Below are 12,266 nucleotides of genomic sequence, written 5' to 3'. Positions count from 1 at the left end.
CTGTATCACCCCCCAAACACCAAGTCAATCACATGGTTTCACATTGTTTGCCGGTAGACTAATCCCTTAAAGTTAGGATGACTAACTATAACGTCACTGGCCAATAATCCACACATACGTCCAGCAGATAAAGGGGGATTAGTTGTGGTCCTTGATTATGGCAATTACAGGAAGAACAATTGAGACAATTTAGTGACACTGCAGTCTAAAACAATTAGATGGTGTCCTGACTGGTAAAACTGGCATGGGCTCTAAAGTTGCTCCAGCCTTTGTAAACTTATTTATGGAAATCAACTACAATATATCTTTCCAGTCTACAGAACATCTATCTACAAAACTATGGCATTTCATCGATGACCTGCTGTGATTGTAAACAGGTGCCAAGGACCAACTCTACCAGATGGTGGACACGTTAAATTTTCTTCCTACCCCAATAAAGATCTCTGATTGATCATTTCTGGTTCTCAAAATAAGACTTCTACCTATAGCAAGTCAACAGACAGAAACATCCTTTTCCATCATTCCTCGTGCCACCCTCCCAATCTGCTACAGAGTATCCCTTATTTGTAGATGATTAGGATGGTCCCGAACAATACAGATGAGGTGACGCTAATCTCACAACTTGATGAGTTAATGACGTGCTTCCTACAACATGGATATCCCCTACACAAATTACTCAAAAACTACTCATTAGGAGGGACAAGGCACTTCAAATGACACAGGACATTTTACTTGAATCCTCTGACATGCCTCCTAGTATACCTAAAGAGGAAGGTATGACCTTCCTGACAACATACTCACCTGAAACTAGGCTTTTCACAAAGGCCATCTACAATCATTGATCTGTTTTGCAAAAAGACACTTCCTCCAGTTTTTAAGGCACTACTATGGGTAGCATAACAAAGGGGACGTAGGCAGAGGGACCGTATCGTTAAAACTGGTTTGGTTCATTGCTACCAAAATTCAATGGCCCCTACATGGTTGCCTACAATGAAATTGGATTTTTATCGATGCACTGACTGTACCACTTGTAGGCAAATATGTAGCGGTCCTTCTTTCATCCCCATTTGGGCAAACTGATATATATCAAGCACAGGGTCATCTGTACATCCAAGTTTCCATAACCAGTGGCTCATGAGCAACATGTTTCTCTCCAACCCCTTGGATGTTGCTCCCAGTGGTCTTAAAGCAGGTGCTTGCATTTGAATTCATGGCCTGGAGGCAAGTTCTTGTTGCATTAAAACCAGTTGTACTGCTAAACAGAGCCTCCTGTAGGTTAACAGTTCACATTGGGACTGCCAAATGGCTAATCACAGCACTTATTTGGCATCCCCAGGAACATTTTGCATGCTTATGTTGCTCCCCAACTACTTTTAAATCAGAATGTTGGTCACGGGTAAAAAAGGTTGATGACCCCTAATCTATATTATTAAGGGCCCCTGTGGATTGGTCTATGTGGGCAAGACTGTTACCAACTGTAGGCACAGGACGGTGAAGCTCGACTGGCAATTCGCTCTGACAGTAGCAAGGGGAAAACACAGGTGGCTCATTGGTGTCTTTGAAAAGCATGATTATAGACTATGTCCCGGTTCCTCCCTGCGGTGGGGATCAAGAGAAACCTTTAAGGTTGCTAATATTTATACTTTTAATATCAACTTGATTGCCCATCTGGCTTCTGGAGTTGAGAAGTTTGAAAGAAAGTCTAAACACACAGGTGGCCAAATATTTATGGAACTAAAACACTCCTTGGTGTCTTTGAAAAGCATGATTATAGACCATGTTCCGTTTCCTCCCTGCGATGGGGATCGAGAGAAACTGTTAAGGTTGCTAATATTTATACTTTTAATATCAACTTTATTAGCCATCTGGCTTCTGGGGTTGAGAAGTTGGGAACATAGAGTTGTTGCTATCTTGTATACTGTGCACAACAGTTGGTTTTGTGTAACCCAAAAGTTGTACAATATTGAGTACATAGGAAAATGCTCTGTTGACTATAACATAAGTCAGGGATGTTCGCATTCAGGCCTTAAATGCGTCAGATATTAGCTTTACCCTCAGTTAAGAAGTAGTGATTTTTAGCTAAGCCTGGATGTGTATCAAACTTGAACTCAACAGTCAGCAGCATTAGTTCTTGTATAATGAAATGCTCAGTTGTAATAAAGAGATGGAAATATGAGTAGTGCTAAGAAGGAAGTTTGTGAGTATGTATGTATGTATGCATATTGTTATTTATATAGTGCTACTTGTATAAAGCACTGTACAGCAGAACAATGCAAACAGGGGGTCATTAAAAAATTACAAGTAAATAAATACAAAGTACTGTTACATTAAAGAGTAAGAGTGTCTGAGAGAGCTTACAATCTAAATTGGAGGGTAACAAGCTGGCCATAGATGTAAAGATTTTTAAAAAGATCTTTTCGTTATCGTGAGACCACGATTATCTCGAAACGATCATTTAAATATACGATTTGTCCATAAACTAAAAAGACTATTTCACGCGATATTGCCAGGAAAACTGAAGGTAGCTACCTGCTTGGCTCTGCAAACATAGATAGATTGCACTGGGACACATTTCGGACAAAAAATAATAATTTGACGGATTGGTCGGATTGCACTGAAATCCATCGGTCACCAATGTAAGATCTTTGCGTCTATGAGGACCTTAACAGACAGAAATAGGAGGATATTAAGTGCTGCAGGTTACAGTGGGTGACACTACAATAAAGTGCTAAAGCTATGTTATTGCCTCCTTTTAATGGATAAGTGCCATAGTAACAGCAGCATATATAATTGCACCATAAATCGATGCAGTCCAATGCATTTAAAAATTAAGAAGGAGTAGTGCAATAAATTTGATTTAAGTTGTTGCAGATTTGCTTTGGGTTTATATGGGAATTATGTCTCTCAGTCGACAACAAAAGCAGGCCAGATTTCTTGTCTTTAAAAAGAGAAGTTTTAATAATTGCTTGTAACCTAACAGCTTTGATGACTGGTCCTGTAATTAGATGTACTGGTTATTCCGCTACAGCTGCGATCACCAAAGATAGCTGCTTTTCGGAAGCCCGAATTTCAGCCTCACTATGATTACGCAGCTCGTAAATCCAGGACTTGAGACATCCGGCTTGGCCAAAGTGAATGATAAAGGCAGATCTGAAAACTCTCAGCACTCCCAGCAGTACTTCTCCTTAGTGGTAAAGTTTTTTGGCCACAAAGTATTGCAGAAGACTACACAAATGAATATTTATGAGATTTATCAATAAATTGTGCTAATCATGTAATTTTTACCAATTTATCAATGCATTATCCAGTTCATTACAGCCAGTTATTAGATATCAATTATTTGTATTATGTATTTAACCATTATTAATGAAATCACTTATAATAAATTTATATGTGTCAGTCTTCCCCATTTGGAATCACTAATAAACAATGGCAACCTGAAACTTTTATATGTTGGGTGTTTCCTGGCCTCAGGCAACACCCATCTGTCTCATCTCAAGAAAATCCTAGTTAAATGTACTCTGCTGTGTAACCTAAATATTGGGTAACATGAATACCCTTCTATAACTGGAAGGAGTCATCTCCACTTAGGGCTGTCTAATGGGTTTCTTAGTCCATAAAGGGAGGTGACCATGAGGTTCAGCCTATTTGACGCTTGCTTGAGGAGGTGGAAGGAGGCAGGAGAGTTTAAGTAGTGGGTAGGTAGCACTAGCTAATGTGTGGGCTAGCTAATATAGAACCAAAGAAAGAAGATAGCAGCCACTCACAGATCCCACGGACAGGCAGGTAAAAGAACTGGAAACTTTATTTTAGGCCACAAGTAGAGCCTTACGCAGTTTGTGCACGTCTTAGGCTCATATCGTTTATATTGAGCTCACCCGAGTGAGAGCTAGGATTAGAGTTGTTAGTACAACAGCCAGAGGCTTCTCCACAAAGTATGATAGACTTATTAAGAATTATTATCCAAGTATCATCCTTCAGGTGAGCAATATCGGGCTGATCTGATCATGGGATCTAGGGCCCAACAATCAGTTCACAACGAGGAGAAAATGGGCGGTCACATCAAGGTCCGCATCGCATGAACCGATGCGGCCCTCGACCCAACGGGATTTTTAAGACCAGGTATTGATCGGAGGGCCCCATACACTGGGCAATAAGCTGCATGTACATGGGGGCCTTAATACTTTATCTTTATTGAGGAGTGGTACTAAAATGGACTATTTAACACATTCACGTTTCCAAACCCAATATAAACTGAAGCTGGTACTTTAGGGATCTAGTGAACTCCTTTGCTGGTGTCCTAAGTCTCAGAGGTGCCTGAATGTGTCCATGCACATAATATGCAAAGCCAGAGGTTATATCCATGTATAGGATCAGTTGTTTAACATATACATTATTAAACAGCAAATGAAAAATGCTCTGATGTTGCAAAATGCTTTAGTTGCTTATCATGGCTGCTTTTAAATGTTTTGTGAGCTATACTGCCATCTGCTGTTTCTATGTCAATATTAAACAAATTGGAATAAGGTTGAACCCCCAAATGTGCAAACTACACTTTCAGATGCATTAGCCATGTTTTTCTACCCACAATGCAACGTTTTCCCATAATTGCAGCATAATTATGGTCTCAAGGGGGGAGATGCACCTGATGCAATTCTGGTCAGCGTGTGATTGAACTTCAGCGCCAATCGAATGCAATACAGTTTTTATGTTCGAAATTCTGCCTTCAAAATTACTTCTGTGTGCGATTCTTTAGGCTTATGTGCACTATATATATTGACTTGGGCTACTCTGGGACAATGATTCTTCAGGGTTCCGGTCAATGCACTTGTGCTAATTCCTAACAGAAGTGCAAGGAGCAGCTTTTGATGAAAGTGCCTTTAATGAATGGAGTTCTTTTGTTTAGCAACTGCGTGTCATTTTGTGCAACTACAACTGCAGTTTTACCCGTAACTGACCCCTCAAACCCACGGGAAAAGCGATATGTATTGCACAAACCTAACACTGGCCAAACCCAGGTCTGGATTTTCCATTATTGCACCCCAGGACACCTAGCAGAATGAATGCAGTGCCAAATTTATGTTTAATAGACCACAAAAACACATCAAATTACAGGTATGAGACCTGTTATCCAGAATGATCAGGACCTGGGGTTTTCCAGATAACAGATCTTTCCATAATTTGGATCTTCATATCTAAACTCCACTAGTATATCATGTAAACATTAAATAAACTCAATAGGCTGGTTTTGCTCTCACTAAAGATTAATTTTATCTTAGTTTGGATCAAGTGCAAGGTACTTTTTTTTATTATAGAGAAAAAGGAAATCATTTTTAAAAATCTGGATAAAGTGGGAGACGGCCTTTCTGTAGTTCAGGATAACAGGTTTCCGAATATCAGATCCCACACCTGTATAATTAATGAATAATGCATTTAATTGAATAGCCACCCTTCTTTCAAATGGAAGGAGCACCCTATACTCCACCAACCCAATACATTCCAGCCAAAACCATAGATAACAAAAAGCAACCTCCAGCTAATAGTAAGGAATCAAGATGCATGTAGCAAATAAATATACACAAATAAACATCAATAATTGCCAGAGTAAAAAGTTCATATTCGTAAAAGTTTGTTGGCTAAAAAATATTATATAATAATTAGCAGATGAGTGAATTGATGCATAAATCAATGGCATGATGAGTAATGATAGACAGCATGAATGAAGGGGGGACTTGCTATGGGGGTAACGGAGGGGGAGTCCCCAGCCCAATGCTGCCCACAGTAAAGCACATTTGGGAGCTAATAAACTTGCTTGTAGGTTTTTGGAGTACCCAGAGGAAATATAAGTAGACACATGTAGAACAAATGTCTTTTGTAGATGGTGCCCTCGCTGCAATCAAACTCAGGATCCCAGTACTGCAAGGCAGCAATGTTAGTCAATGCAACACTGTGAATCTGTGGGACTGTATAGCTGTGTCAAAGCAGAGGCCAGTAGGGGAAACTAGAAATTAGCCAATAGCTTAAACTGTAATGGAAGACATATACATTCTACTAGCAATAGGTACCACTACATAAACCCCCCATGAGGATTTCTGGAACAGGACATAGCTAGAAACAGGACCAGCCAGATGATGAGCACAACCCCATGACCTGTCCCTCCCCAAGAAATATTGAAAGAAGTCTAAGTGGGCATAAGACTCATACCAGGGTACAGGTTCCAGGGTTTTTCAAGGCTGACATGGATGTTGGTGATGTCCATGGATGGGTACAATGAGCAAAGACAGAAATGTTCAATCCAAAATGAAGGCTGGTTAAGCAATAACATAAATACATTTGGCTGACGATTGGTGCAGTTGTCTCACAGTGAATCCAGTTTGGAGCCATTCTACTTGACGGTTACTAAGCTGTATAAATCCATATTGGTGGCAAAACAATCCTTGTAGGTTTATTTAATTGTTTAACTGGTTTTTAGCAAACTTAAAGGACATGCAAAATCCCTCCACAAAAATTGAATCAGTGAACAGACTCCTCCCCCCTCCTAGTTGGAGCTGCCAGGCTTCTCTTGCTCACTACTTCTATCTGCCTCACTTTCCTAGAAAGTGCTGTTACAGAGAACTACCCTGTCTGACTACTCCTCATTCACGTGGTCCATGTATCCCCCACTTCACCAAGGGCCTCACCACCTTTGGGTCCTTCCCTTTACTGGGGCACAAGTTCCCTACTGGAGGGGCAGGGGAAGAGGTAACTCCACTCTCTGCCCAGTACTATACTGAGGTGTGACAGAAACTTGTCATCAACCTCTGGGCCAATGAAACACAATACACATTATGCTAATAAGCTAAAGTAGATGTATGGGTTTTTGCTCAGCAACTAGAGAACAAGGAAATGTAGGCAGGTAAAGCCATAGGGGAGCGTTAAGCCTATGGGTCCCTATATCTATATCATTGCTGGCCATAAACATGGGCATTTGGGATAACCTGTGTCCTCTCAAGTAGAACTTCTGCTACCCTCCTGGTCCCCATCCATTTCAATGGGAAAAATGAGACTAGGACAGATGGGCACTGCTTGTAAATGTTGGCTTCTGCTTTCCTGAGCAGCACCCTCCTGGTACCAATATTCTAGAGTGCACATTTCCCATTCCTGAATTGAAAGCTTCTGAAGGGTGGATAAGTATAGAACTAAAAAGTTTGAATTATGTTATCTGTTTATAATGGGTTTATCTATTTCAATTTCCAATATCAAATTAGATTTGGAGCCAGAGCCAGCTTTAGACAGGGGCAGCGAGTGCCCACCAGTGCAACAACACCAAGGGCCCTCCTGGCAACGTCCACCACTCCTCTGGCACACAAACACACAACATTGTGTCAGGCACCACATCCTGCGTATCACCTTCCTTCTCCTAAACCAGGGATCCCCAACCTTTTGAACCCATGAGCAACATTCAGAAGTAAAAGGAGTTGGAGAGCAACACTAGCATGAAAAATGTTCATGGGGTGCCAAATAAGTGCTGTGATTGGCTATTTGGTAACCCCTATGTGGATTGCCAATCTACATTGAGGCTCTGTTTGGCAGTGTTTGAAACCAAAGCACTGGAGATGTTTACATAAAGAATTGTTACTACACAGAGAGGTAATGTTCCTTTTTTACTATGACTAAAGATAAATAAGTTAGGGACCACCATGTGGGGTTTTACCTTGACGTGGTATGGTGGCTTATCAATATTATGATCATAACTTTGTAACAAAAAAACCCTGTTTCAAAATTACATGCACTTGCATATTTACTTGAATCATTTAGACAGGGCTTTAAACTTTTTGAAATTGGCCTTAGGTGTGCATCCACAATCTCCCCTAGTTCTGTTTGGCAGTGCACATGGTTTTTATACAACTAAAACTTGCCTCCAAGCCTGGAATTCAAAAATAAGCTCCTACTTTGAGGCCATTGGGAGCAACATGCAAGGGATTGGAGAGCAACATGTTGCTCATGAGCTACTGGTTGGGGATCACTGTCCTAAACCTTCAGGGAGCAGCTGATTGAGACAGCAGACCTGTGTCGGCAAGGCCCACCAGGATTTTTCCCGGTATCCCCCCTGCCCAATCCAACCCTGGCCATTCTTTGGTTATGTAACCTAGAATGTATATGTGCCGTTGGTTTGTGTGTGAGCATAGTGCCTCCTATGAGCCAGAGGGAGTGAATTCATGCTTAAAATGACAGTGCTCCAGTATGGAATTATCAGTTGCATAAAGGTATTAAAAAACTAAGTAGGTGTGACTTATAATTGTGGGAGGGGTGTATTTTAGCACTCAGAGATAGGTTTTTTTTCCTTTATGTTATTTAGCTTTTTTTGTCCGCAGTTCAGAATTTCAGCAGCTATCTGGTTGCTAGGGTCTTATTTTCCCCAATAACCAGGCAATGGTTTGAATCAGATACTAAAACAAGTAAAGGGGGGGCAGGCCCAGACTGGCAATCTGTGGGTTCCGGCAAATGCCAGAGGGGCTGCTGTATGATGACATAGACACTTACTATTTAGTGGGCTGGTCAGGGGCTATTTGGGCCTCTTTGAACTTGAAATGCCAGGGCCTATTTTGGACTCCCAGTCCAGACCTTAAGGAGGGGGGGGCTGAATATGAAGATAAGTAATAAAAAGTTTTGCTTGCTGGGGGGGGGTCAGTGACCCCAATTTAAAATCTGGGAAGAGGTAGAAGAGGAATAGGACATTTTATGACATACTAAAAGTAATGTTAAAGGTGAACCACTACTAGAGTGGGGCTGGGTCGGTGAGACACCAGGAATAAACCCTGTGAGCTTCAAGATCCACTCCAGGGTGGCTGGCAGAGCTTCTTTCTTCCTGGCCTCCCCATCTGACCATACCACAAATCTGTGCACTAAGAAGGTACACATGGGGGTAAGGGGGAAAGAGGGGGGTTTGCCCCTGGGAGGGGGGCCCTGGGAGTAGTGGAGTGGGGGTGGGGTTGCAGGCCCTTGATGTGGCAGCCCCAGTGGGAACAGAGAGGCTAAATAATAATAAGTTAATAGAAAGAAAAGAAACTTTAAAAATAGAGTTTGAGTGAGCTTCCGACACTGGAAGCAGCAGTTTGCATATACACGCTGCACGAATGCAGCAGTTTGCACCCTGTCAGCATGCGCCAGACCGGCCAGGTTGCCTAAGGCTTTTGGCTTTGGTGTCCAGTGTTCAAACAGGATGAAGAGAAGGGTAAGGCTTTTTACAGTGAGAGTTGTGAAGATGTGGAATTCTCTCCCTTAATCAGTGGTACAGGCTGATACATTAGATAGCTTTAAGAAGGGGTTGGATGGCTTTTTAGCAAGGGTTATGGGAGATAACTCATAGTACAAGTTGATCCAGGGACTAGTCCTATTACCATTTTGGAGTCAGGAAGGAATTGTTTCCTCCTCTGACATATCTTACTATGTAAGTAAAATACTAGTACAATGGAAGTGCAACTGTTCTGGCCAGATTAGCTTCAAGCATATCAGAGAGGAGTTTGATCAATGTACATTCTCTGGTCCCGTTTCATTAGTAATTCAATATCTATGCAAGTACATATACAGATATGGGATCCATTATCCGCAAACCTGTTATCTAGAAAGATCTGAATTATGGGAAGGCCGTCTCCCATAGACTCTGTTTTATCCGAACAATCCGGATTTTTAAAAATGATTTTCTTTTTCTCTGTAATAATAAAACAGTAACTTGTACTTGATACAAACTAGGATATAATTAATCCTTATTGAAGGCAAAACCAGCCTATTGGGTATATTTAATGTTTACATGGTTTTCTAGTAGACTTAAGATATGAAGATACATATTACGGAAAGATCTGTTATCTGGAAACTCCAGGTCCTGAGCATTCTGGATAACAGGTCCAATACCTGTACTTTCAAAACTGGTGGGTTTTGTTACAAAGTTTTGATCATAAAATTGACAAAACACCATAAAATGTTAAGGTGAACCCCATGGGGTAGAAATAACTACTTACCTCTATTGTGCTTATATATTTTACTTTACCTTTACATTTCTGTAATTCTGCAGGAAGAATGAGTAGGACCACCATATGAGGTTTACCTTGACATGGTATAGTGGCTTGCCAATTTTATGATCATAATTTTGTAACTTAAAACCCAATTTTTGAAGTATATGCACTTGCACGGATACTGCATTAATACTGAGAGAGGGGACCAGGGAATGTGCATTGATCAATCCCCCCTTTATTGTATGTTTATAACATACACATTCATCAAAAATCATTGTTCAGCCAGGTTGGTAAAATACTAGCCAGGTAGCAACCCTAGCAGCTCTGCGATGTGGAATTTTAGCGGCTATCTGATTGCTAGGGTCAAATTTAGCCATAACAAGCAGGAAATGTTTGTGAGAATGTGAGACTGGAATGCGAATAGAAAAGGGTTGGAATAGAAAGTAATACAAAGTAAAAATCACAAAGCAATAGGTTTTTGGGTGCCAGGGTCAGTGACCCCCATATGAAAACTGGAAAGAGGCAGATGAAAATGGCAAATAATTCAGAAATTATAAAAGAAAGAAATATGAAGACCAATTAAAAAAGTTGTTAAGAACAGTACATTCTATAACATATTAAAAATTAGCCTAAAGGTGAACAATCCATTTTAGAAGTACTTAATGTGTACTCCACTGCAAATAAGCAGTTACAAGGTGTTCGAAAAGCTTTGCCAGCTCTGCTTTATAAGTGGTACAGATCTATTAAAATGTATTTTAGGTTTTTTTCTACAAAACCCAGAAAGAAAACGACAGCATACGGTCTAACCCACGCTGTGGCATTGACCAGCTGCTAGAAATACCTTTGCACCAGCGCTTGGTCTAACCCACAAACTGGAGTTGACCCGCTGCTATAAGCCAATATTTGTACACATAAAGAAGAAGAAAAATTTCCAGTGCATGGTTTGTGTGCGACCATCTTCATATTAATTTTATAAAACTTGTAAGGGGCCCTCCAGTTGTAATAAAGGGCACACTGCACCAAACATATAAAAATTGAAGATTTTATTGAAGAACTTCTTTCCTTTAGAAATGTAACAGCTCCAACATGTAAACAGGCTTATTCCACAGAGGTACAGCAAACGTTTCAAGCCCCACAGACGTCAGACCTGCGAACCCAGTCTTGGCCTTTTGTTGCACCACCTACCGGACAGGTAGTCCGCCGTACGACCTACGAGCCCTCCACCTCTGGCCCGGTAGGACTTTTTCGATGTGCCACCTCCCTCCTTCGGCCAGCGAACCACCACAGCAGTGCTCCTGGCTTTTCCGGGTAGGAATTTTCACCAAACGACCTGGGTTGTCCACACTGTCCTGACTGTCTCTTATTGCCCTATCTGTGGCCGAGCCACGGCCACTAGGCCTCTATCTCCTTGGTGGGGTGTCAGCTACCCGTACTAGCTTGCCTGACTGACTAAGGCACCTAGTGCCCCATTTAATATGTACCTTACTACTTGTCCTGCTTCCAATCTCTCTCTCTATCCTGATCATTGCTATCCTCCTTTATACCCTTAGCCCTGAACATTACTATGTCATGCCTTCCCCATGTGTTTTCCCATATTGTACACATATGCTCTGCATGTGCCTTACCACTTGCTGTCCAGCCTGAAGCCTCCTGAACACTTATTTGACACTCATGCCATCTAGTGGACAACCCTTGCAATTACATCAATTTTAACATTGCAATACTTTTCACTCACACCACTCATATACATGTCAAACACTTATTCACATTCATTTTCATACAATGTCATTTCAATCACCTTACAAACTACCAGTAATTAAAAATATCAACTGTTAGAAAATCCTTGTCCCATACAGTCCCCAAAAGTCCATAAGGTATATAGAAAGCGCATAACAAGTGTATGAGTTCTGTGAAGCTATGCCTCATTATTTCCCTGTGTTTTTTCCATGGATCATTTGTGCTGCTGAATTGCTGTTGTAAATGACATTTCATCTACTGCGTGATATGCTTAAATCAGACACTTTGCACTGCTTTAAAGGGGGTGGTTCACCTTTAAGTTAACTTTTAGTATGTTACAAATTGGCTAATTCTAAGCAACTTTTCAATTGGCCTTCATTATTTCTTTTTTTATAGTTTTTGAATTATGACCCCATCTAAAAAACAAATCCTCTGTAAAGCTACACATTTATTGTTATTGCTACTTTTTATTGCTGATCATTCTGTTCAGGCCTCTCCTATTCATAATCCAGTCTCTTATTCAAATTAGTGCATGGT

This window comes from Xenopus laevis, chromosome 7L (genome assembly GCF_017654675.1).
Source record: "Xenopus laevis strain J_2021 chromosome 7L, Xenopus_laevis_v10.1, whole genome shotgun sequence".
NCBI lineage: Eukaryota > Metazoa > Chordata > Amphibia > Anura > Pipidae > Xenopus > Xenopus laevis.
This window is presented reverse-complemented; position numbering follows the sequence as displayed.